The sequence below is a fragment of the Astyanax mexicanus genome, chromosome 2 (assembly GCF_023375975.1).
Source record: "Astyanax mexicanus isolate ESR-SI-001 chromosome 2, AstMex3_surface, whole genome shotgun sequence".
Lineage (NCBI taxonomy): Eukaryota > Metazoa > Chordata > Actinopteri > Characiformes > Acestrorhamphidae > Astyanax > Astyanax mexicanus.
The window spans coordinates 38357346-38384702 of record NC_064409.1 but is presented as its reverse complement, the minus strand read 5'-3'; the positions used below and the strand labels follow the sequence as shown (position 1 = coordinate 38384702).

The 27357-nt window shown below is 37.1% G+C and overlaps 1 protein-coding gene across 3 annotated transcripts in view; it reads left to right on the top strand.

Annotated features, from left to right (window-relative positions):
- Positions 1 to 8111: 8111 nt before the first annotated feature.
- Positions 8112 to 27357, top strand: part of slc38a4 (solute carrier family 38 member 4) — a 48756-nt gene continuing 29510 nt past the window's right edge. Inside the window, exon 1 of one of the 3 annotated variants that reach the window (XM_007237945.4) lies at positions 8112 to 8214. The gene's annotated coding sequence lies outside the window, so the exon portion shown is untranslated. Of the gene's footprint in view, positions 8215 to 23155; positions 23174 to 24091; positions 24198 to 27357 lie in introns of those variants that run through there. The other 2 variants (XM_022671404.2, XM_007237944.4) reach the window with 2 other exon arrangements.

Below are 27357 nucleotides of genomic sequence, written 5' to 3'. Positions count from 1 at the left end.
GTGCAGTTGATGAATTCGTTTCTTTTAAGACCTGCTTAGAATGCTCTCATTTCAGAGCAGTTCACACAAGTATTCACTTGTTCGGGGAGGTGTCGCAGCAGTGCTGGAGTGCTATGCCTTCTGGCAGAGCCTCTGTATGTTTCACACAAGCATAACATACCTTCCCTTTCTTGGACAATGTCTTGGTCCACTTATTTTTTACACTTTTTTCCTCCAAGTTATTGTTGATTTTAAGACACAAGAATAAGCAGAATAAGCTGCATTGGAAGTGAACTTGTTGACTTGTTGGGGAACATGACGCTCTGAAAATGTTGTGTATATATATCATACTCTACTGTGGCAGCTGTGACGCCTTATGCGCGAAGATGTCTTGAATGAAGAGAAACGGCCTGTCAAGTGTCAGGAATAGTTTAGTTAGGGCAGGCTTGTTCTCTTTGAGGGAATTTACTAATGTGTCAGTGTACAGGTGTGTGCAGGGTTTTCAAGTATACTGAATAGATTGCTGACTGCGTAGTAAGAAAGTGTTTCACTCATCAAGACTTCACTAAAGTAGTACAGAGTTTGTTTATGGTTCCTTAGTAAAGGTACTGGCCCAACAACAGACCATGCCGACTCAAAGAACCATCTGAATGCTTGTATAATTAAAGGAATAATCGGTACTAAATGAGAAATGTGAAAAGGCTATATCTGTCCAAATTTCCAAACACTGGAGAGTGTTGTCTGAAAAAAGGAGTAATAAGGCTATTTTAAAATGTAAGGGGTAGAAAGTACAAATAATTGCGTGAAAATATAAATAGTAGAAAGTAAAATGTTCTCTGAAAAATAATTACTCAAGTTAAGTATGGATAACCAGTATTTCTACTTAAATAAGGTAACAAAATATTTGTGCTTTATAACTTCTGACACCTCTGACTACCAGTCATACTCTGTTAGCTGACCAGCGTATGTCTACATTCGCAATGTTTTATCGTTTGCACATTATAAACCAGCTCATGTGGATTTTATATAACCCTGTTAGCTTAAAGCACCATGGGCTGCGTTAGTCAAAGACCATTATTCCTAACAAACCAACTGCTCTAAAATAATACACTTTGGGTTTGAAGTTACTGCTCCAGGATTTTGGATTCTGTTGTATATTTCTGTCACACTGTTTGCTGCTGAAGTAGTCAACAGCTGTCTGTTGTGACTGATATTAGTTCATGTTAGCATGAGGTAGAATGCCGATGTTAACCAGCATTGTTCGGCTCACTTTATCTAGCTATTTCAAGTACTAACTGGCTGCCTTGGTAACGCTGACAGTTGTGACAGTTGTACACTAACTTATGCTCCAATGACCAATGTGGAAATGACTTAAAATGCCCATCTCTACTATGCTAGTGGTGGTGGTTCATTACCCAGTTATGGTTAGTGAACCTTACTGAAGCTTAGTGATTACCTGTTCAAAAGAAAAATAGCCAGCTCGCTTGTTTCCACAACTGCAGCACACTGTTTTCATGCTGTTGTTTTCTATACCTGGCAACCTGGGTTGAGAAGATGGGACTGGGAGAATGGCGGTGGGCAAGTTCGGAGGCTAAACCCCACACAGATTACCGTGACATACCGGACAGTTCAAATTTGTACAAACTGGCTAAAACACAGCTGTTAAGAGCTGCCAGTCCTTAAACTTAGCATATTTCTTTAATATCTGATGATACATCCTAAACATGTTACAAGTTACTACATAAAATATAATCCTTAATGGTCCTTTAAATGGTTCTTCTATCCCAGGAGATCTTAACCATTTTCACTGTGCAAACCCTTTTTAGGATTCAAAATATATTAGCCCCCCCCTCACACCACACAAACTTCCATCTCCCCTCACCAATACTGCTTAAAAAAAATCTTAATCTTATTATTTAAAAAAAAAATCACAAAATATTCTACATGTTTCTTGGCAGGGGTCAAGAGTGAGCCCTGTATTTGTTTGTTTTTTTATATTTGAGTGCAGAAAATCCTGATTCGCAGATAAATTCTGGAGTCAGGCGTTTCTGCACATTATCTTTTGCATGAGTCGAAGACTCTAGCAGAATATGAGAACCGCCTTGTTTTTTTTTATATCAAATGGTTTATACTAATCATAAAGTAGACAGCTTTGCTAATTCAACATTCCAACTATTCAGAGCTACTTTAGTTAACTAGCTTTCCAATCCAACATAAAAAGTGTCTCAGAGTGTATTTATAGAACAACATATACAATCATCATGAAAAAACAGTTTCATTCAAAAGTCAGTCAACGTTAAAAGAGCCAGATTACAATAATATTTGAAATGAAGATAAAGGTCACGATGAAGAATGAATGATTTAATTTATTTAATGATATTTATTGAGCTACACATCATACAGTGTGTAGCATGTGTAATGCAACAATGGAAGATGTCTCAGGATAGTGTTGTAGAGGTGTTGTAACAGTGTCCTGTGATAATCCATCCCATGCAGTTTTATTATTTTTGCAGAATTATGTGGTAGGGGTGGAGCTTTTAGAGCATCTCCGATAGCATTCCACACATTTCTAATCAAGGATAGGCCTGGTGAAACTGCTGGCCATGGAATACTCTCTTGAGACAGCATGGTATGTGGATGAGCATTGCCCTGTTGATATCGAACATCAGAGTGTGCATTCAAAAAAGTTCAGAACACTGGTTGCAGGCTTGAATTTAAGTTTGGTTGCTGCAGTGCTTATCTTTCACTCTTTCAAAGTCCCTCATATCTTTCACCTTAAAGATTTTAGATCTAACAGCATAACAAAAGAACTGCAACAGTTATATATATGATTAAAATGATTGGCTGTAGAGGGCCATTACTGCAGACCCTTTAAAATAAAGGTTCCAAGCTTTAAGTGGTATCAGAGATTTACATTATGTAGACTTTTCTTAAACATTTAAAACATTTTTGCTTATTTTTAAAATGATCTTTATTAACCTGTCTCTTGGTAATCCAAAGTTTTTATGGCATCACTGCCAATTACCTGCTTTGCATGTTTTTTATTAGTTTTGAATGTCGTTTGATTAATAAATTGTATATGAATAAATCAAACTCAGACCTGCTGTACAAGTTGCATTCCATGATACTGTGGCCAAGGATAGGAGTATTTGCCTGAGGATCATCTGTGTCCTCGCTCTCAGTACAAAATGCAGTGCCATCTAATCTAACAAGGCCTTTTCTGAATACCCAGCTGTTCTTCCCGTAAACTCAATGGGCAACATCAAATAGACTGTGATTATTCTAATTACTAAACTATTCCTACTCCTTCTTTGCCAGGTATGCACAGGACAGAGGTGTGGAAATCCCTCCTTGTGCAGCTTAACCCTTTAAATGCCTATTTGTGAGCCCATATTTTAATTTCATTGCCTTTAAAAAAACATTTGTTACATATTAGTTTAACTGTAGTTCTGAGATGGTTTATAACAGTGGTGTAAATGATTAGTATTTACTTAAGAATAGCTCTTAAATTAAAACTCAAAAATATCCCCAGAATTTAAGGGGTTAAAGTGTGATTGTATTTAAGTAAATCCTGATAGGAATTGTGCTAACACCTGGAAACTGGAAGTACATCTGGAAAACTGTGCTCTCGGGTGGTGTGACTTTTATAAATACCGTAAGACAGACTTGATACAGATGGATTAGGTATCTAAATACAGACAGTAGGACAAAAGCAAGAGCCTTTTATTTTAGGATTTGTTAACTTAATTATTAACAAACTATGCTGAAAATTAGTCTCGCCACAGCATTAGATTCAGGGTTTGGGCTTTAGACCAAAGTTAAGTATAGGAGCAGAGTTAGGTTGGAATGCAGTTTTGTTTGTGGTTAATATAAAGTTTAGAAAAGAAAATTGTGAAGTTAAATAACAATTTACAAACAGACAACTTTATTAAAAGAAAAGAAGTTGAATGCAGGTTAAGCAAATCCTTATAGGAAGGTTGTGTTGACCATAGAGATATGAGATACAGTAGCATACAAAATTAGCTTAAAGCCTTGACCTTTGCCTGGTTGTGGACAACAACTGAAAACAGATTTGCATTTTACTGTAATGACTGTGACAATTTGTGATTTGAAAAGACTGAGGCAGCTGCTTAGTTTCAGGGAATACAATAATGTAAGTAACTCAGAATGTTTGGTGCTGTTATAGATACAGTTACTTTTTCTTTGTTCACAGTGGTGATGATAATGCTAAAAATCAGGGGTTGTGAGTCAACAGTGTAAAAACAAGTAGTCTGAATGACATTGTTTACGGCTTATCAATGCAATTATGCAAGAGGATTCATATTAAGTAGACCTAAGACCCATCACATATTCAAAGGTAACATGAGCTGGAACTTGACACTTATGCTGCTGACAATGGAAAATGAACCAGTGAGATGTTACAGCCATGTTGCTTTTAACTTGATCACGTACCACCCCATTAAAATTAAAACTTTCTTTTTGTAAACTGCAAATTACTAATTATATTTTCTGGGCAATGTCAGAGACAAATACTATTATACTATTAGATCTATATGTCTCTATAGCATTCCATTAAACCATGTTCAGTCCTACTATTAATCCTAATGCAGAAACTGTTGGGAATTCAGCATATAAATATTAAGTTACAGTAAAGACTAATTCATCTTTTGTACACTAAAGAAAGAGAGATGATTGGTTTATTCACACAGTTTACCATTAGCTTGGTCAGCAAAAGTGACAGACACAACATATTGTATATTTTCTTAATAAATATCAGAACATTTCACATTTAAACTAGGGCTGTCACATTAACACATTTATCTTGATTCATTACTCACAGAATATTCATTAATCACACTATAAAAATGTACCTACGGTTCTGAGAGATATACAGAATTTACATCTGATACAGACTGAGGTTCCTCGCAGGGAGCATAAATACTATGCAAATACTTAGTTTATTAATCTGCTCCTCAGCTAAGATTTAACTAAATTGTACAGTTTAAAATATCTTGACAATGAATGTAATTAATGGCATTTAAATCCCACATTTAGCTAGGAACAGGAAGGCGATATTTTTGATGCAGCATGAACTGACTGAGTTGTAAGGTAAACACTTTCTAACCTGGCTGGGAATCTAAACAATGTAAAATATAAAATATTAATGTATGAATGGAATGTTCACAATCTAATATTTTGTTGGACCACCCTTAAATTGGATTGCAGCATGCGTTCACTGCGTAATTACTTGGATAAGCTTCTGCAACGTCACAATATTTATTTCAATCCAGTGTTGCATCATTTTTTACCAAGATCTTGTATTGATGATGGTGGAGTCTCACCACTGCACACAGTCTTCTCCAGCACATCCCGAAGATTCTCAATGAGATTAAGGTCTGGACTCTGTGGTGAACAATCCATGTGTGAAAATTATGATATCATGCTCCTTAAATCACTCATTGTCATCTTGTAATATGGCTGTCATCAGGGGAAAAAAACAATTGATGGAATAACCTGGTCTATATTCAGTAAATTCAGGTAGTAAGCTGACCTCATTCTTTCAGCACATAATGTTACTGAACCTAGACCTGACCAACTGCAGCAATCCCAGATCATATGCTTAGTTAAATCCAGGTAGTAACAGTTTTTTGTTGGCCAGCCATTGTATATGACATTTAGCATAAAAAAGTAATTATAAACATACAGCTCTGGAAAAAAACCCACTTAAAATGATGAGTTTCTTTGATTTACCAAATTAAAAACCTCTGGAATATAATTAAGAGGAAAATGGATGATCACAAGCCATCAAACCAAGCTGAACTGCTTGAATGTTTGCACCAAAAGTGGTGTGTAAGCCTGGTGGAGTAGAACATACCAAGATGCATGAAAACTGTGATTAAAAAACAGGGTTATTCCACCAAATAGGGGGTTCTTAACTCTTAAATCTTGAATTTAATTTATGAATATGAACTTTTTTTCTTTGCATTATTTGGGGTCTGAAAGATCTGCCTTTTTTAACCATTTTTCATTTTCTGCAAATAAATACTCTGAATGTCATGTCCTGGTCTTGTCTCATGTCTCTGTGTGTTATTCCCACGTTACCTGTGCCCCTCTGTGTCTCCTGTCAGTATTTTTCCACCTGTGTCAATTTGTAGCTCCGCCCCCAAGCCCCAGGTGTTTCCACTTCCCTTGTGTGCTATAAAGCCTTCCTTTGTCTCTTGTCCTTCGTCGGTCTTTGCACCTTCCCCTGTTGTTTTGTCTCTCTGTGTTCCATAGCTTATCTCAGTGTTTCCTTGTCTTCTATAGCCTTAGTCATTTGTTTCTCGTTTATTTCTTGTTTTCTTGTTTATAGTTTATTTCCTTGTTTATTTCTAGTTTCTTCCTTTATATATATATATATATATATATATATATATATATATATATATATATATATATATATATATATATATATATATATATATATATTCCCTGTTTATTTATTATCTCTAGTTGGTTTAGTTTAGGTTCTCTGATTTGTTTTGGTTATTGGTTATTTGGTTAAGCAGCAGTTCCAGTCTCCATACCAGCACCAGCTCCCGCTGCCAGAGTCGCCGCGCCGCCAGCACCAGCTCCCGCTGCCAGAGTCGCCGCGCCGCCAGCACCAGCTCCTGCTGCCAGAGTCGCCGCGCCCCCAGCACCAGCTCCCGCTGCCAGAGTCACTACCCCACCGGTTCCTGCTCCCACAACTTTGTTTGGCCCCAGGGCCCGTTTACCCAGGCAGGCACAGAGGCCCCCGGACTTTCACTCCAGAACTGTGCCCAGGCTGGCTCCTTGGACTTCAACACAGACTTTTGCCAGTCCTGGGCACCCACCTATGTTTTTTGTACCCCTGTCTCTCCCTGTCTTGGTCCCCGTGTCTGTGTTTGTTCCGGTTCCCGTCCCTGGTGGTTTCTCCGTGCCTGTCCCTGTCACTGTGTTAGTGTCTGTCCCTGTAAATGTCCTCGTCCCTGTTCCCATGTCCAGTCCCGTCCAGTCTCCTGTCCAGTTTCATGTCCAGTCTCCTGTTCAGTCTCCGTCCCCTGTCCAGTGTCCTGTCCAGTCTCCATCCACCGTCCAATTCCCTGTCCAGCCTCCGTTCCCTGTCCAGTCTCCGTCCCCTGTCCAGTTCCCTGTTCAGTCTCCTAGCCCTGTCCAATCTCTCGTCCAGTCTCTGTCCTCTGTCCTGTCTCCGTTTCAGTCCCCGAGCTCAACTCCTGTTTTCCCTGGCCTCTCCCTGCCGCCAGCCCCCGGGGTTCGTTTTTACGCGCCTCTGGAGCTGCGCGTTTAGGGGGAGGCAATATTTTTGACAATATTTTTATTTGGAATTTGGTGGAAACATTGTGCGTAGTTTATAGCATAAAACAACAATGTTCATTTTACTCAAACATATACCTATAAATTGCAAAATCAAAGAAACTGATTCAGAAACTGAAGTGGTCTCTTAATTTTTTCCAGAGGTGTATATGTTAAAAAACAAACACATGAATGCAACCAAGTTGGGTGAATGAGTTTCACCTCAGAGAAACACACCTTTTGAAATGCATTTGAATGTAGCATTATTTTTGCATTCTAATTAATTTACTGAAATAATAATCTATAATAATCTAAAGATAAATTGACCGCCGAAATTATAGTTCTTTGCAGCTCTATTGGGAATTGTAAATTTCCACAGGGCTCTAATGTAGGGCCTGTGAAACTTGATAATAGTAGTTAATAGTACTGTACTTATGAGATTGAAAACCTATTTCAATTATTAATATTTAAGTTATTTAAATTTCTGAGGTAACTTGGCGTACACCAGTGTGTTTGAGAGACTCTAAGGTAAACTTGGTTGAGTAAAGAGAGGGGCGTTGGTTAACCCAAACATTACCATAGCTAGGCTAAAGTTGGTTAGCTATGTGAGTGTCTTGAAGACAACGCCGACAAGTAAATAGTCACCATGCGCTCAGTCAAGCTCAGTTAGATAGCTATGTGTCCCTCAACCACGAAAACGACGCTTCAACAGGCGACCCCCGGCCAGCTGGTCCCACCAAGTGCCCCCAGCCTGTGGGTGTAATTTGATGCTCGAGGAGGGCTGCCATCACATGGTGGAAATTTCCACGGTGGCTTCCCTGTTAAATGGGTATGGTCTAGAAGAGCGAGGAGCAGAGTCGTCCGCCTCCTTCCTGCATCGCCTCTCAGAGAGATCTGCGGTCATATCCTCGACCAAACCAGGTGGGTACACTCTCTCTCTCACACACACACACACACATATACAAACACACAGTCAGAGCGCGCGCTGTTTATGATGAGTGTGATCAGATGCACATGTTTATATTATCTTATATATAAACGTTAAGCTTGGTGGGTTAGTTATACTTCAGCAGCCACATGCACGAGCCGCGCTCCGCTTTATTACAGCTCACCTCTGGAAACCCGTTCAGAAACTGGTAATAGAGCCCATTTAAACCAGTTTAAACCACCTGTTAGCGGAGGAGAACCTTCTGGAAAAGAGGTGATGTTTATGTGCTGAGGTTTACAGCCATGCTGCACGATGGAGAGAGAGAGAGAAAGAGGGGGCTGAAGATACTGAGTGTGTGCCTCCCCTAACAAACCACAACACACACCCTCTCTCCCTGAGGGTCTCCGCTCGACTGTATATACACACACATATATGTGTATGTGTTTGTATTAATGAGAGATACCCAATAACTGATGGTTTTCATGCATTTTCTCAATTTTATAAGATAAAAAAGCTACAGCTCTTGTTGTTTGAGTGCAGGTGAGAGCGCTGTATTAGCTGTGATGTGAGCGTGTTGTTTGTGTGTGTGTGTGTGTGTGTGGGCGCGTGGCGCGGCGGAGCGTCGTTAGCCGCCCTTATAGCTAACTATATGTGTTTTATGTAAAAAGAACTGTTCACACCTAAGGGTTTATTTCTGCATTTGACAATAGTATACCAGGTTTATCCTGAATGAAAAGAAAGGAGGAATATTAAGTCTGACAGCGTTTGGCGCCAATGTAGCTCCTCTCTCTTTCACACACTCACAGAGATACACAGAGACACACGCGCTCACGGAACAGCGCTGTGTGTGTTTAGCTAGCTTAGCTAAATATGGTCTACTTCCGCGGTAAAGTCAGGTATCGATGGAGTTTGGGGTTTTAAAGCTACCAGAACCGCCTGAGGCCATGTTTATGTAGTGTTTTATCCGAGTTTACTTTAAGAGGACATGTTTATGGGGGAGAATGAGGGTCTTTGCACTTTTACCTCAGAGTAGATTTAGCTAGTTAGCACGTTTCTCTGTGCGTAGGTTCACGTATTTGTGTGTGAGAAAAAACACACCTCAGACAGGTTAACTAAGTTTTTTTTGTTTAGTTTTTTTTTTGTCACTGGAAGCATGTTTAAAGCTCTTATTACATAAATAAAAAGCGGATTTAAATAACACAAATCTTTCCAAGGAGAGTTGAAAACTTAGTTCTGAAAACTATTTCTCTCTTCCACTTTTTAACGTGTGCCGTAAAGTTTAATCCCAAACTGATTCATGGTTGGTAAGTTAGTTTACACTCACTCTTGTGTAATAACCATTTCTGTGTCTCTCAATAAATAAATTAGCCATAGTTAGCTAACCTAGCTACATTTCCTGTGCTGCTGATCTTCTGGAGAGGTGTTGTGATTGTGAAGATCTATTCTAGAACATTCAGTAGGAGAGGAGGAGTCCCACCCACTGCCGAGAGACTTCAATACACATAGGCTCTCAGAATAATCTTTAAGTCTCTCTTTTTAAATATTTACATATTCTCATTCACTGAATCAGCTACTGTTTTGTGTTATCTCTCAACAGTACTATATATATACAGAGAAAATATGAGTTTTTTTGATTGTACTAAACTGAAAACCTCTGAAATATAACCAAGGGGAAAATGGAGGATCACAAGCCATCAAACCAAGCTGAACTGAAATGTTGTCTGAATGTTCATTTTACTCAAACATTTACCTATAAATAGCAAAACCAGAATCTAATTTTTTTCCAGAGTTGTACATTTGTGATAAACCCTGAACATTTCCTGAAATAAATTAATGGAAACACATACACAGAATCGTGCATAGTTTGTGTAGTTAATGATTGCTCAACAGATGTGTTCCGATAGACACAAAACATAAAACTTAAAAAAGACAATTAGGAGAAGTTGGTTGGCAAATTTTTCTAAATTCTGGATGCATTGCTGTACTGTCTACTGTAATCACTCCTGAGCAGGTTAACATGTTTCTGATCCAGAACCATCAGTTTAGATATTAGGCCACATAAAAAGTGTAGCAACAGTTCTGTTTGAGGAAGATTGCTGAAAACAAACTGAGTACATGAACTTTACACTGAGGCCCCTTAATACAAACTGACCCGAACGCACGTCATTGTCTGTCATCTCTGCTCATTCCAACATGAAAATCAGTAACTAGCCTCATGCTTTCCTCCACAATTCAGTTTTTTTCAATAAAATATATACATTATGCATCAGTATATGTTGTAAGTTTAATAGTTTCATAATACTGAATGGTAAACAGTATAAACTCTAATAAGATTTTTTTTTATTTATTCAGTTTCTTTTTGCCATATTATTATGTCTTTAAGATTTTGTAAAACTAGGCTCACACTCCTGCTTATTCTAAAGCATGATGACTGATTAGTAACTAAAAAAAACAAAACAAAAAAAAAACATGCAAAAGGCATGTCTTTAAGGTACCATATCAGAAAGGAGAAGGGCCTTTTTCAAAAGGTTTCCAAAATAATGAAAGCCTACAGAGGAACAAAATGTTCCAGTGTACTGAAGTGTTTACATTTCCCTTTACTATAACTGAGGGGTCTGGGCCAATACAAAAAACAACTCTATAGCATTATCCCTCTTTCACCAGTTATCTCAGTGCCGTCTAGCAGGTAACGTTCACCTGACAGGCACCAAACTTAGACTGGTCCATTCAGACCAGATAGAAAAGAGGGATTTATCACCACTTTTCTACTGCTCCAGTGTGTAGTAGTGTTGTGCTTTACACCACTCTATCTGATGCTTGACGTTGTTTTTGGTGATGTAAGGGCTGAATGCATAAAATATGCTTATTTATTTTATTTTTTAAAAAATCCTTATAATGCAAAAAGATTGCTTTAGTAACACAGAGACAGACGCAGAGACAGCAACATACACTACTTAGTAGTAATAAGTAGTAGTAATAACTAGTAATATACAACAACATACTAAAAACATACAACCTAACTCACATTTTTAAGTAAATCTAAGCTCTGTCAGTAAGATATGAGCAATTTCTACACAGGCTCTGTCTCAAAGCTCTGTTACAACCAGGAAGAAGGTTTATAATCTATGCATTAACATGCTACTTCAAATAACTGGTCCTGTGAACTTGAAATGTGAATCATTGATAGATGGAATGAAATTGTAATTCTGATACAGACTCCTCTTGGTTATACAGCAGTTTGATAAATTAAAAGTATTTGCATTGTTTAACCTCACAAACAGAAATGTTTAACAGTCCTGTGTATTTATTATGAATGAATACAAGTAGTGCTATTTTTTAAGCCTGAATTTTGTTTTGATTGAGCTAAAGATAATTCCCAAAAAACTAGCTAAAATGCTTGTTCATCGCCCGTGACGGAGCCTGATGCAACACCCTCACATTGTTGCCTAACAGGCTTGTTCTAGTTCTGCATGCAGCGTAATGTGCACAGGTAACTCATGTAACACAATTATCCCGACTACTTCATGTGTGTACTGTATTCTTTACACATCCCACCACCTAATTGTAGCAATTGTGAGACATTGTATTGAGGATAGTTCATTTGTCTGTGGTTTATTTGTGTGTTTTGATGTTTCATTGTGGAGAAGACTACACGTTGTGCTTCTTTGTAGCAGCTCTTGATCTAAACCCTCACTCAAAGCTCAAACCAATTAAATAATACTTTAATCCCATTAAACCTAACATCTCACCTGCAGTCCTCTCAGTGACTTTGGCAGTGAGCCCTTTTAACTTATTAAATCTGAAACCAGAGGTGTTCCAGCGTGTGCAAGTCCACGTTGACTGTAGTAAAATGGATGGCCATGTGGAACTGGAGTTTTTTATGTTACTGTGATTTTATCACCACATAAAAGACACTTTAGTCTTCCTTTGTAGTTTGATGCACTGTGACGTTTTTCAAGTTAATTGAGAAAGAAATTTGAATCAGCCAACCTTTATTATTGTTTATTGTTTAATAAGAGGTTGATGATTGAGGTGGGATTTTTCTTAGGGATGTCAGAAGTGTTGTGTTTTCTCTTTCGATAATGACATAGAGTGTCAATAATGTTTTAAAATGATGACAATCTTGTATATCTTTTCAACATAAACATTTTTGGTCCTATCAGTGTTTTTGAGATCAACAGCTATCAAGGTATTTCAGCCAGATTGGCCAGTTATCAATGATTGATTGAGGGCATGGCTGGCAGGGCCAAATGAAACTTTCAAGGCAAACATGGCAAAGCATCTTTGTGCAGAGCTTATGTAATATTCTTAATTGACGAAATCCACTTTTTTGGAAATGCAATTTTTTTGGAAACAACCAGATTTAAAATTTTAAAAACCCAAGCATCAGCTAAAGGTAATGGAATGTAATTTCGAAAGAGGTATCCAATAAGCGGTGTCCTACATTAGTTTTTATAAATGTTATAAGTATCTGAGTTCGAGTCAGAAACAACAGTAAGCCAACAGACTGGTTCTATACACATTCTATCCACACACAGATGATTTAAACACTGGCTTTCTTGGGGTTCTGCAGCTGTGAGCAAATTCTGTTTCATCTTGCATTTGCATAAGGAGCTGGAGCTTGCAGAAGCAGAGGGACACCCATTAGCCATATTGTCTGTTGCAACTGACCGCACAATACAGATTGCCACAATTAAGAGAGTGACAATGGTTGAAATCTATCTGATATGTCATTTTATGTGTAGAATTGGAGATGCTATGCTAACTTTGCTAACAGGCCACAGGAGTGTTGCCTAACACAGCTCTGTAAATACAACAAAAATCCTGTAGTAAAACAACATAGCTGAATTGGATTAGAAACATTTCTGGGTATGCATTTAAAGAGATAAGAGTCTCTAAGTTCAGTGTTTGTTTGCAGCATAAGCCTAGCATACAATCTAAACATGCAAACTTCAGAGAAATCATGTTCATATGATTTTCCACCAACTTGTTCCTTTAAAGTTGACCTATTATGCTTGTACACTTGACTACCCCACAGAAGAACCACTTCTTTAACATATCAAATAAACATTAATTAAGCAATATGAAGAGATATTTCTTTACATTTTGAGATGGTCTTAAAGGAATATCTGAGCTGTCTATGAAGGATGTACTGGTGTGAACTAATTGCAGCTGCAGATGTGAACTGGCTGCATTCAGAAAGTATCGGTTTACGCCGGCTCATCCAACCCAGCGTGCCATCATGGAATCTTCAGTCTCTGTAGTGTGCATTGTGAAAGGCTATAGTTAGATGGCCATTTAAATCTGATTGATTTCACATGTCCAATGCATATTTCATTTGTAGCTCAAAATACAGACTGCAATAAGATTTCATGTGATTAAATTGGTTCTGATTGCATTTGCTATTTGGCAAGCGCACTTACATAACTTGTACATTTAAACAAGTAAAGCCCAGTTTTTGAAAAAATATGTCAGCGTTTTTGAGCCTGGTCTCTTATCTGTGCCCATCTGTATCATACGTTCAGTTACAAAAGACAATAATGCTGATACTACCTCTATACACGCTCATAAGAGAAGCCAGCATGCAGTTATTTGGAATCTAGGACCTGCTGGGTAGATGCAGTCTCAGGACAGGAGTGGTTATGTTGCAACTATAGCAATCCTGTCCTCAGGCCCTGTGATGAGGAACCTGAACTTGAGGTTACCTCTGAACATACTGCCTTTCTGGTAGGATGTGGAAATCTCAAGCTGAGTGAATTCTAGTGGCAATGGCACGATTTTGCCCCATTATCTTATCTACAGTTGGCACAGACATCAATCAAATTCCAGTCTGATCTTAATGAGATAGGACAGCATACTGATGTGAAAATTGCGTTGAAATTGTAGCCCATGGGAGTATGTGTTCTTTTATGCGATGGTTTAGCTTCCTGTACTGAAACCAGAAATCAGATGGTTCAGTTATCTGTGTATAGCAGCATCTTCTAGTCTTATTGTGGTTGCATGTCTGGGGTCAAACAGTTTTGCTATGGTTACTACTGTTAATGCATAATAGGCATAAAAGACGTGACATGCATCACACTGCTGTGTATCAATTAAAAACAATAAGACACTCTTTTATTAAAGGATTCTTTATAACATGCTGTGTTTCTACATATAACCACAAGCCAATGCCTAAATTGTGCTTTTCTTAGATAAAAAATTCAATCAAATTTGTGGAAAATCTAATAAAGATTTTAAAAAGGATTTTAAAAAGTACTAACAGTTTTTAGTACTAATAGTAATAGACACATTTTTGCTAAGAGTGTTCTCATCAGTTGAACGCTGTTTTTCAGGGCATATTTACAGTGTGTGTAATAGTGTATTTTTAACATTTTTAACATTTTTTTATTTTAGAATAGACAATGCTTAACTGGATGAGCTTCTTCTAAAATGCCCTTTACTTACAATCCTGTCTTATCTCATTTCTAATCAGTGGCAAATACCCGTGGGAAAAAAATCCGCTCTTTCTATGTTACTGTATTTGTTTGTTTATTTAATGACGAAAAACTCATCTTTCTCAGTTAATTTATAGGCACACAATTGTTACTAGCCCTGCACTAGGCCAGTCAGTTCACTTGGTGGCCGTCTTTGCAACGTGACTGGGTGCTTATTTCAAGTCATGCAAGACCAGCTTTTTATCTGATTGAATAGAGAGACAAAAATACTGGAAACCCAATGTCAGATTACTATTTCAGGAACATACCTAAATCACTGATAAAATCTGATAAAACATTAGGAACAGTTTATAGTGTTTCAATAATGCTTCAAAACCGTACTGCGCGCATCTCCACACTGAGGGGGGGCTCCTCACCCACCTCTCAAATCCACCTGCAAATATGCATATGAGCTCTCAGGATCAGCTTAATTATCAGCTGGATGCAGTTCACACATATGCGCTGAAAAACAGCTGATACTGATACATAGCTGATAAATCCATCCATCTCTAAAGCAAGTCCACTACTGCAGTAATGATTAACATATACTGTACAGTATGCAGTACAGTTTCACCTCTGCCCTGTGCGGAACATCAGAGGACATTTCCTGTTTCAAGGCCATAACAAAATTTCCCCCAAGAGCTGTTCGTTTTTTATGTTTTTTTTTGTAGATTTGCTGTGTCACTGATGTCCCAAAAGATTAGCAGATCAATAAGTTCAGTAAGGTCACAGACAGAGTGTTTGCAATCAAGGATGTGACAAATTAGTTGTAAAAACAGATTTTCTTCACTTTTCCTTAATCTCACTTTTTATTTTGCACAGAAGCCCTCCCTTTAGACCTCCACTTGAGCAAATGTACAAAAGTATTTGCATTTAATGAAGTACTGAAAGTATAAAACACATGATTTATAATGGCCCTAATTTCATATTATAATTTTGGATAATAATATTTTTTTATAAAATTTGTTTAGGGGAAAAGACACTAGTTTCTCTCTTGGTTCAACACAGTGAACACAGGTTCAACTACTTACCTTTCCAACATTTTATTAATTCATTTTTGTAGGCATAGCAGGGCTCAAAACTTTTTTCTCAACCCAAACTGACACTGTTGTTTTTTTGTGTATTTTTTAGACTTATGTTGTATCTATTTGTGTATTTTTCAAATTCCATAATGTATTCAGTTTTTTAAAGTGCATTTGCTCACCCTATAAGTTGCATAGTATCCCTGATTAGCGTTGTCACTTTTGTAGCTCCCCAGTTGAATGACATGGAAATCCAGCAACCATTTTTATTTCCTTTAGGGCCTTTCCCCATTAGTGCCACATTGACCCCACTCCTCTTGCGGTGTTACGACCAAAAAGTGCTCAGAAAGCGATTTAATCTCATTCAGTCTGTGTGCTTTATTTAACAGCCTTGGGACAGTGGGATGGGGTTAGTTTGAAGTCATGGGCATAGGCACTCCCAATATCTTACACTGTTGCACTAATGCTGAACCATAAGCTTGCACTGAGTAGCTATATCCAACAAGTCGAAACAAGTGCAAAACAAACTGTACACTCTACCCTGATTAATGAGCTTGCTTCACACTTCTTTTATGCACACATACCAGCGAAAGCACTTTTACTTGATGCATTTTTAAATGATGCATTATGTCATGGAGTAAAAAGTTAGATATTTGACTTTGAAATGTAGTGGAGTTAAAGATTAAGTCACCTGAAAATTACACTTTAAATTACTAATTTATATAGGAAACAGCTAACCAATTACAATTGCTACAATCCACCACTGTTAGTGGATTCCTATATTTTAAAGTGCTACTTCTTCTATAACTAGTGTCTAAATTCACATATACAAGCATAGCTTGCATAGCCTCACCATAGGAAAACATTGCATTGGCTTTCTCTGCACATTGATCTGCACATGAGCCTAAGGCTACATTCACAATGTAGGTAAATGTGACCCAAATCTAATCTTTTACATCAAATGCCATCTCTGTGATAATCCCAGCTGTCAACCTGCACTGCTTTTAGCCTCTGTTGATTCTGTATAAAACTGAAACTTGATGCTCAGCAATGACTTTCAGGCAGATGAGCAGCCAAAAATAAACATCAGATTTGGTCATAGACTGTATATAAGTATGGACAGGATGTCTCTATTCTCTCTCATTACGGCATTTTGAAGCCAAAAGATGACCGAAATGGAAGCTGACATCTTGCGTGCCTTTGCGCAGTAGCCAGCGCATCAATCACTACATCGCCACACCCCCTTAAATATTTGAAATAACTCCTATAAAACGCATTACCTGTCAAAAAAACACTCGGGGTTATTAACACAGGAGGGGGGCTTGCAAAATGTACAGAACTGAACTTCCAAAAAGATTACTGGATGTGTAATTGTAGACTAAAAATTCTGTCATCTCCCATTCAAATAAATAGAAATAGGCGAGGTTAAAAGTTGTACTGGAGCCAGCCACCAGAGGGTGTAAGAGACATAGTAGCTCCAATTTTCAACCCTGTCGTCCGGTCCATACCTATATACAGTCTATGGATTTGATCAGAAAATCTTGCTCTGTGAACGTAGCCTGAGATCACCATGTCCAGCAATAAAGTGGAGCAGTGAACTGTGTTAACTATGGAATTATTGCAGTCCACTCAGTACCTGTGGGATTGGTTGTAGTGGTGTTTAGATTCTAGAGCCATTCAGCATCACTAATGTTCTGGTGATTGGTGCAATTAGATCCTCACAGCATCGTTACAACATCTAACGTGTGAAAGCTGTCCGACTTTGATCAGACTGCAGGCAAACTGGATTTGTTACTCAAATCAGATCTTGTGAGATGACCATCTAAAATGTTATTTTTAAGTGATCAGATTGTATTTGCATGTCTAGACATCACAAACGTGTCTGTTAGACGCATTTTTTTACAGATTTGTTATAATCACATTTAAAATAACCAGTTTAAATCAAATTAGCAAAAATTGCTGAATTATTGCTGACTAGACTATTAAAATCATTCTGAATAACACCTAGATATGACAGAAATTGAATTTGGATTGGCAGTTTCAACATAGCTTTATTGCAGCAATGGGGTGTGAGCTCCTTTTCATATCCCTGTTTATTTTTTTCCTGTATTAATTTATATCACTAAAGATTCTTGTGCAGAAGTACTAATGAAGAATATTTGCACTTAACTTCTCAATCTCTAAGAATCGATTTCCCGGTCAGAGATTAAGCCTAGTCTATATAGACTTTACTGTATTTTTTCTTAACATGGAAAATCTTCATTTAAAACACTGTGTAGTCTTTGACTAGACTTAATCCTTGTCTGGGAAACTGCCCATAAGGTTCTGTATATAAGCCTGCACTACCCATCAGCTTTATCATAATTACTGAATAATTTATATCATGTACCATGTGATTTACACCAGTTACATAAGATTAAACCAGAGGATTCATTAATGATTAAAACGCTGGATGCTTAAAGGGTTAAGGACACCCCTAACTGAGCCGAGCCTTCTGTCCAAGCACAGACAGAGGTGGTGCCTTGAGCAATATTTGCATGTACACTTCAAACTTACGCCAGCGCACATGTACAGACCCGTGTGAACGTGAACGTCATCTCTGTTCAGAACTCTTTAAGTAAGGGTCTTAACACAATTGCAGTGAGGTTTTGGGGGTCTCTGTGCAGCTAATTAAGAATGAAAAAGGTCCATTAATGTTATGTAAGGGTTCTGAAAAGCTGTACTTTCATGCAGGCATTTCTACCATGGTTCTACCTGGTGCAGATCTGTCATCAAAGCTTAATGTGGCTACCTAGAAGAATCTAAAATATAAAGCATATTCTGGTTTGTTTAACACTTTTTGTTTACAAAATAAATCTGCATGTGTTCTTGTATAGCTTTAATATAGTCTTCGGTACTAAATTTATGATGTAAAAAATCATTCAAAGAAAGAAAACACATTGAATGAGAAAGGGTGTGTCAAAATATTGATTGGTACTGTATATTATATCATATGTGAAATAATATATGTTCAAGTAATATTAGAAGTTTATTTAGATATGTTTGGACTGTATCTAGAACAAAACAGGACTATGTATACTTTCATGCAGATGATCTGTGTTCTAGGCAGATATTTCGACAAGAGCCTCAATATGCCAAGAAAATCATATTGTTATTTTATTGCAATAACACAATTTACAACAATACCAAGAAAATGTCATTATACTGGCCATCTCTGGATTTGTTTTTCGCTCATTAAACAGCAAAACATATTTCTTATAGTTTAACTTTGGCTGAAATAAATGCTGTGTCATATTTAGCCCACCCAATATTGTTTTGGGGTTTAAAAAATGATTTGCAATAGTTTAAAATGGAAAATGGGAATTATGGGGTAACCTAAGCTTGACCTTTGCGTGGCATGTACCATCCTCAAGCAGGTATGGAGGGGTGGAGTGGTGTGGAATGTTACATTACAGCGAGAGAGAGAGGGTGGGTCTGAGGCTGTGTAAATGCTAATTAAGATTTCTATGGCATTTGAATCATGTAATTTTGAATGAGAATATAATGGTTATTATTTTGAATCAGTATCAGAAACTGAAACTGAAATCTGAAATGAATCTGAACCGAGCAGTATTAAATCTGAGCTAAATCAGTACTGGAGTAACCCTCAGGAACTAACTACCTTTTGGTTATTACAACATTCCATCCCATACCATTTCGTATTTTTTATGTATTTATTTATTTTGTTTTTAACATAATGTTACAAGGCGTCTTATACAACGTCCAATACAAGTGGCTCATGTGTAAAAAAAATTACATTTGGCTGCTTACATTCCTACTATTCTTACATTCTTTTTGTAAATGTACTTAAACAAGTTTTATTTTTTATTTGTTGCTTTTAGGCAACATTACATAGATCACTTTTATTTGGTCCATTATAGTAAAGAAAGGATGATTAAAATAATCTTGTATTCAAAATAAAAAAATGGTCTGAAAAAAGTTCCTAAAGAAAAATCTCCCAAATAGTGATGTGATTTTTTTTCTCCTCAGAAATATAATTAATCCCATAGAGGGTTTATCCAAATTCTACAATTGTAAACACACCTTTTGTAAACATGGAAAATTTTAAGATTTTTTTAATGACATTTCAGCGTAGTTTAATTTGAGAAGCTGTTTAAATTTAGATTTTTTTTAATTTACACATTCACTCCTTAGATCTAGTCTAGTTTATAACTCTTGTAATGAATCTAAACTATACTCTGTTGATAGAATAAAAGGAAATATTGGTTATGTAATTGTTATACAAAGTGCTAAAAGATTAAAGAACAATGTGTAATGTATTTAGACTTTCGGGTATTTGACAAACTCAGATAGTCACAGAATTCAGAAACACTTGTCTGATAGTGCTGTAGCTAATGCTCTTGTGTAGAACACCTGGCTGGAATGAGGGGCAAGTTATAACCGGATCCACTTGCAGAAACCGGATTAGTATATTATCACTGTTTGTGTTGTCTTTTAAGTGCTAACATTAGTGTTAATCCAAGCAGAAACTCCACCCTGTTGCTACTGATTTGTACACTCTTTCCTGCCTTTAAACCACACAATGATTTTTGATGAAGGGATTTTGTTGGTGGTTACGGTTAAGACTAATTTACTCTGGAAGGGAATCCTCTTTGAACACTTTAAAATCTTAGAACACCTTCCATATCTTATACCAGTGTGTTTCCAGTGTGTTTGATTCCATGATATTTAAACAGACATATACAGAGGCACAAATCACTGTTGGTTGCTGTGTAATTCAGGGACAGAATAATGATTGATAATTTAATTATTGTTTTTTTTTTATGTTTGTTAAATGTAGGGTTGTACCACTATTATTAGTATTCAGTGTTGCAGAGCACAGCAGTAAAATCACAGCATTAAAATCACTGCTAATTGTCTGAACACCAATGGTCAGATTAACTGAAAGAGGTGCTAATAGTGAACAGTCGGCTGACACTTTGCACCAGTGGGGACAGTCTGTTTAAAAGGTTAACAATTGTAGGAGCTCACATGCAAATAATCACACAGTCTCATAATTAGCATATGAGCAGAGCTATATAAACCTCTGTTTTACTCACAGACTATTTGGACGGAAGCCCATTTCAGCCAGGTAAGAGGAAAAAATAGATTTTATTTTTCTGTTTTTGGTCTGTTTCACTAGGTCAGAATATTGTCTTTTTTACAGAATTTGAATAGAATAAATATATAATATTTAAGAAATTTTGATTGTGTGTCAGAATAATGTTTTAACACAAAATGATATATGTTTTTTAGAAAAACAAGAATTTTAAAAATATTAACAATTAATCATTGATTTTACTCAAATGCTGGCCTGAACTTGAGGTGTCCAGTAAAAACAAACACTGAAAATATACCAAAACTTTGTAGAAAATTGCAAATGTTTGTGTTGTAGGACTTTGCTTTATATTAAAAAACAATCTCAATATTCTTTTATTATATTATTTCGATTTTTAAATCTTACATATCTTCAGTTTTGTATTTGTGAACAAACAGCACAATTTAAAATGATTTAAAAAAAATGCTTTTGTTTCCTTTACATTACCTTTCATTTTAATTTTAATTTTATTTTTACGAATAGTAAGCAGCCCCTTTTTAACCTTAATTGCAGCTTTTATATTAAACACACTATAAACATTACATAATGGGCTTGTATTTCAGTTAAGGGAAAGTGTACAATATGAAAACCACTGCCTCAAAAAATATTCCTTACAGGTTTCAGACAGAAGCAAATGTCTCTCTACTGAGATTCTTTCTGGTATCTTCTGTATGTAAAGATGTACAATCTCCATTCAAAAAATTATTAAAACTAATTTGTTTAATCAAATAAATTAAATTAGTTGAATTCAATATTGTGTTGTTTAATTCTACCGATGATTAGATAATGCAGAGCTCAAGGTAAGCTTTTACCTACATGCAGCACAAAAATCACAGTTGTGACATCACACATCCGGCTGTAGTAATAGAGTTACCATATAGTATCAGAATTGCCTCATGAATGGACCAATAAAAAAATTCAAATGAACTTATAACAACATATAAATGTTTTTTTACATTGACTTCTCTTTTTGGAGAAAAGTAAGTATGGTATTAAATTGTGAATTGCCAGATTTTTTCTCACAGCTCCAATACCGCTAGATACAAGCATGACATGTGTGACAGTTTTCTTGTTTGTTTGTTTCTCTTCTGAAAGAGTGAATATATGTTTCTTAAGGTTTCATTAGAATTGGAGCTTTGTTAACACTTGGTTTTTGGAAGCGTGTGGGCTGCTATAGCTCCAGGGAATGATTAGAAAACTGACATTCCCTCAGATGTGTCCATATGGGAGAGATGTTTGAGCTTGTTTTGGTGTTTAATATTTGCCCTCTCTCAGTTCCAGGTAATTGAGCTAGCCTGATTTGGTCTTTCTGTGTAACTGATGTGGGCTGGGTTGTTTTTGTCTTATTATCAGTTTCATTAAGTGTGACCAGGTAGGAGCTTTCCTTTTTAACACAAGAAATATTGTGATACAAGAAAACGATGAAATACATTTACACCTTTTTCACAATGTTTAGAAAATTCAGCCTGTTTTAAGTACTGCAACTGAAAAGGTAAAGGGGCAGAGTTGCAGTGCATTCAATTATTTATTTAAATATGAGTTCTGTTAATTAAGCTACAGAAATTTTATTTTTTTGTGTGTTCAGTACAGTAAACAGTTCCAGGCTGGTAAACCAAAATTAGACTTACTGGTAATCAGTGTGGAGAAACAAATTCAGTCAGTGATTTATTGATGTAGTACGGCTGCACAATATTGGAAAAATACTCACATTGTAATATTTTATCTGCTATATATGTGATATAAAAAATACAACATTAGTTTTGGCAAAAGTCAATGATCGTACATGGCATGATATTATTAATTTAGTCCATTTATTTAATGTAAGAGTAAAATAAATTATACTAGGTAGCTAGGACTTGTCTATGGTAGGTATATCATGGTATAAAATGTGATTTTTCCTTTTTTTCCCTATTTTTGTAACAATCAGCAAAAAAGTTATAAAATTGTGTTGAATATCATTTAAATTGCGCATGACTAGGTTTTATACGATAACTACGTTTGTCTGAACTGTATATTGTCCCAGAAAAAATGTGTGTGGGGATAAAAATCGGACCTATTGCTAAACCTGCTGCTAGTTGAGGAGTGTGAGCTTGGTGAAGAGGTGAAGGGCGTTTATGTGAACCTGGTGTGGGTTTTAGCTTGATATCAGGGTGAAGTGTAAAATTCTTTGCTTTGTTTTGACCCTTGAGCCAAAGCTGGTGATTGGCTCTGTGGGTTTAACTGCGTCCGTCTGCGAGGGGTCACTCCATATAAGGAATGACCCCTCAGCCCAGGAAAGCTCTTTCTCCTTGAGATGAGAAAATGCATCTGCGTGCAGACAGTAAGAGTGCGCTTATTTTGATCACATTGGGTTTCTGTTTGATCTCAGTGAATCTCAGTGGAAGGGAATGAAGATATGCGCTGGAGCTGTTTGTTATTGTGAGAAGCTTTAGGGGCTTTTGTGTCATTTGACTGATGATGCTCTTGTATTATTGTAATGATGTGTGTGAAAATTGCAGAGTTTATGATGTCAGTTGGTGCTTTTTCGAGAGAATGGTGGACTTTTTTAAAGCTGTAGGCTAAATACATGTGTCAGGTTTGCATAGCTGAAGGCCTAAGCTCAGAAGGTAATCTGTGGATTTGATTTAATTTGATCCAGTTATAGCTATTTTTTGTTCTTTTTTCAGCTAAATTATGTTAATTACAGCATTTTTTTCAGAGCCTTAAGCATCTCTTACATCTTGTCTGAGGTGTGTGCTGTGATTTGGGAGGATTACCTCTTGCAATACACTTGAGTTGTGATTCAAAAGGTCAGGTTAAGTGTTTGTGTGTCTTATATCTTGAGCAGACACTTGCTTAGACCTCTCTAGTGTACATTATTAGCCTTACAGTATGTGTGTGTGAGCGTGTGTGTGTGTCTGTCAATGAGTTTGAGAGGTGCTGGCTCTGCCCCCCAACAGCCGAACAGCTGCTTGTGGAGTGCATGTCTGCAGCTCTCTACATGTGTGTGTGTCTCTGTGTGTGTGTGTGTGTGTGTGTTCTAGTTTGTGTGAGCCTGTGCTTTAGTGCAAATTGGGAACAAATATCGCAAAAAAAGTGATTGACCCATCCGTCTCATCCCAGAAGACCAAACAGCAGTTGATGCAACAATATGCGTTATCTTGTCTTTTAGAATCCTGTGTGCTCTGGTGACGCAGATGGGGAGGGGTAGGGTAGTTAGTGGCAGTAAACGCTCAGAGCAGAGCGGAGAGCCCTGATTGGCTGCGGATGGCCCTCCCTCCGCTCATAATAGCTGCCACTCACCTGCAGGAGTAAAAGCTTGCCTTCTCCCTCCTGCTGTCAGCACGGAACTGTATAGCCAGACTGTAAGTACTCGAATGCAGCATGAATTAAGCGCACTTCATTTACACCACACATTTAGGGCCACACACACTTTGTTCTGTGCTAATTTTAGTCATTTTACTCATTTCAGCGTGTAATTGATCTTGTACGTGCAGGTCAGCATTGTTGTCTTGTTAGCGACAGCTGTGTTTACTGGTGGTCGGGAGTTCATTGAGAATGTGATGCTCTCTTTTGTCAGTGTCAGGACTGAGCATGAGTGCGGGATATTAGTCTTAGCAAAAGTTCACTTTGAAGCCTGTTTTTCCTGTCGTAAAGGGTTCGAACCTCACCCAGCTGTCCTGCAGTGTTTGCAGAGTCACAGTGTTTGAGGTTCTTCTGAGCATGATTAGATTTTCTCCTGTGGAAGTTTGTCGTTTTGGCGTTTTGATGTTTCGTTGAGTATTGAGTTGGAGTCAGACAGCCTTTTAAAGCAAGACAAATGCATTCCACAAATAGGGTTGAGGAGTACACTCTTAAAAGTGAGGCACTTTTAAAAGTAACCACAAAGAGTTCTTTAAGCGATGCCATAGAGAAACACATTCATTTAATGTAGATCCATGTTGTAGATCCACAACAACAATGTCTTAAACTTGGTTCATGGTTCTATAAGAAGCCAAAAGTGGTTATTCGGTGGCATGGCTTAAAGACCAAAGGCTTTGTCGCACCATTATTTTTAAAAGTGCTGATAAAAACAGGAGATGCTGACTGGTGTATTACAGTGACGCACTCAATGACATACAGTTATACTTAGACTTTTTTTTTTAAAGGGGCAGTTTTACAGACACAAATTGAGCCTAGTTTAAGACAGGGCTGGGAGGTTAATCTAATTAGTTTGATTAGTTGAATTACTGTTTTAATGTGAAAAATGGGATAATGGAGATTGTACATCTTTACATATAGAAGCTACCAGACTGAATTTTAGTAGATTGACATTTGTTTCTGTTAGAAACCTGTAAAGAACTCTTTTATGTGGCAATGCTTTTCATACTTTATACTTTTTCTACAAAGAGGTTATGTTTGCATCGTGTTTAATATAGAAGCTGATTTTAATGTTTAAGGGGTTACTTACTATTCATACAAAACAATTACATGTAAAGGAAACAATAGCTCTCTAATTTAAATGGTGTTAAATGGCATTTACAAATAAGTTGTGTAAGAACAAAAAATCGCAATTGAGAATCACTTATTATATTGAATATCAAGGGTTTCTAGGAAACTGACACTAAACGTCTTGTACTTTATTAATAGACCAGCTAATTTGTTTTTCATTTATTGACAGTTATGTTTAATCAGTCGTGATTGTAAATCTTTGTCAACTTTTATAACTAAGAACTGAGAAAAAAAATGAAAGCAAAAAGCACAGTATTGCTATGGTTGACTTGCTGACTGCTGTCACAGGGTTTGAGATAGGGAAAAGTCATGGGAATACTTTGTCACTCATATTGGCCAGACCGGTTCAACAAGTTTCACTGAGCCTGAACACAGAATGTCAAGCTCACACATCTTTTTAAAGAATTCTTTTGTGTGCGTTACACGTGTTACGCTATGTATACACGCCCTAAATATAAATCTATTGGTAAAAAAAACCCAAAATGGTTTCATACATTTGATTTTGGTAATGTTTTGTTATCTGTTGCATTAAAGAGGTTTGTAATTTGGCGTAAAATTAACATACAAAACGAGTTTGAGTTGCTCTGGTTCAGATGGCAGCCTTACTCAGCTCTCTTCCCGTTAACATGCTCGAGCCAGGAGTGCCTCAGTGGAAAGTTTTCAGCTTCCCATTAACGTGTATCTCTGGGTCCCAAACAATTCTGCCCATGCTCATTAAACCTATCAAAGAGGGCTTTGTGTGAGGATGCGGAGAATTGTGGGTAATTTAATGTACGAATGGTTTTGGCAGTGTTGTCTTGTTTGCTGCTGCATGAAGTGTTACATAATACTGTTCTCCACACTGGAACAGAGGGAAACCTTCCTGGTAGTCCAACAGTGTGCCATTCTGCTGCAGATCTAAATAACTGATCCAGGACCTGGTTTCAGAGGGGCTCTGAAAAAAGCTACTGACTACAAGTGAAGGTTTATTACTTTTTATTTACATCTTTTGTCACATTTAAGTTTGAAGTTCTGTTGAAAATCTGAAAGCCCTCTCATATATCCTCAGATGAGTTTCTGTTGAACTTGACAGTCAAGAAGTCAAGTTCATGACAAGTCAAGCATAGTGGGGTTGTTCCTACAGGACCCTGATGGTGCAACATGGAACAATACATTACAATACAGACTAAACAAAGGCCAAACAAGCACACATACATGTGCTGCCTTAGGTCTAGAACAATACATAAGCAATAAGCTTTACTCGAGTGGAATGTAAAGATAGTTGATAGACATGTAGTTGTCTGACCTGTTCCTCTGGCAAGAAAATGCACTGATAATGTGATTTTCTGCTTTTCTTTGACTTTTTTTTTTAGAAAGTGCACAGCTGCAGTTAGACAGCTTCATCATGTTCATGTTATCTGCAGAACAAAATGAAAGTTAAAAAGCTAGACTTTAAGGCAATTTCAGGGTTTCAGGTATGCTTTTTTTAAATAAAGTGGTTACACTTCATGTTGAATTTGCTAAAACTAACTAAAATAAAAAAATCGTATTTTGAAGTTAAATAAAGTAGCAAATAAATTAACTACAAAGTTGAAGCTTCAAGAAGAAGCAGGCAACTAAACGCCAGCTTTAGCTTTATGGCCCCAGAGACATTATAATAAGATACAAAACATGATGGTTCAATTTCTGGTTTAAAAGTAAAGGATTTAGAACCGTTTGAGGATGCTTCTGACAGCAATTTAAGGATTTTCTGTATGTTGTGGGGAGACAAATCAGTGAACTAAATATATGATCCAGTAGAGTTAAAGACTCATCATACTGATGGAACTGAAGTATTTATGGGTTCAGACCAAGCTATCAGCATGTGATTACTGTTATGGTGTGGTAGGATAACACAAGACTGGCAAGGAGGGAGTTCTGAGAACTTGGGCTGGAGTTCAGGCAACTTCTGCTTGAGATAGCAGGCTGGATGCCCCCCAACCCACCACATTAATACATGGAACTTGGACTGAGTTAAAGGGAGGGACAGGATCGTAGTGGAGAGAGAAATGTAGA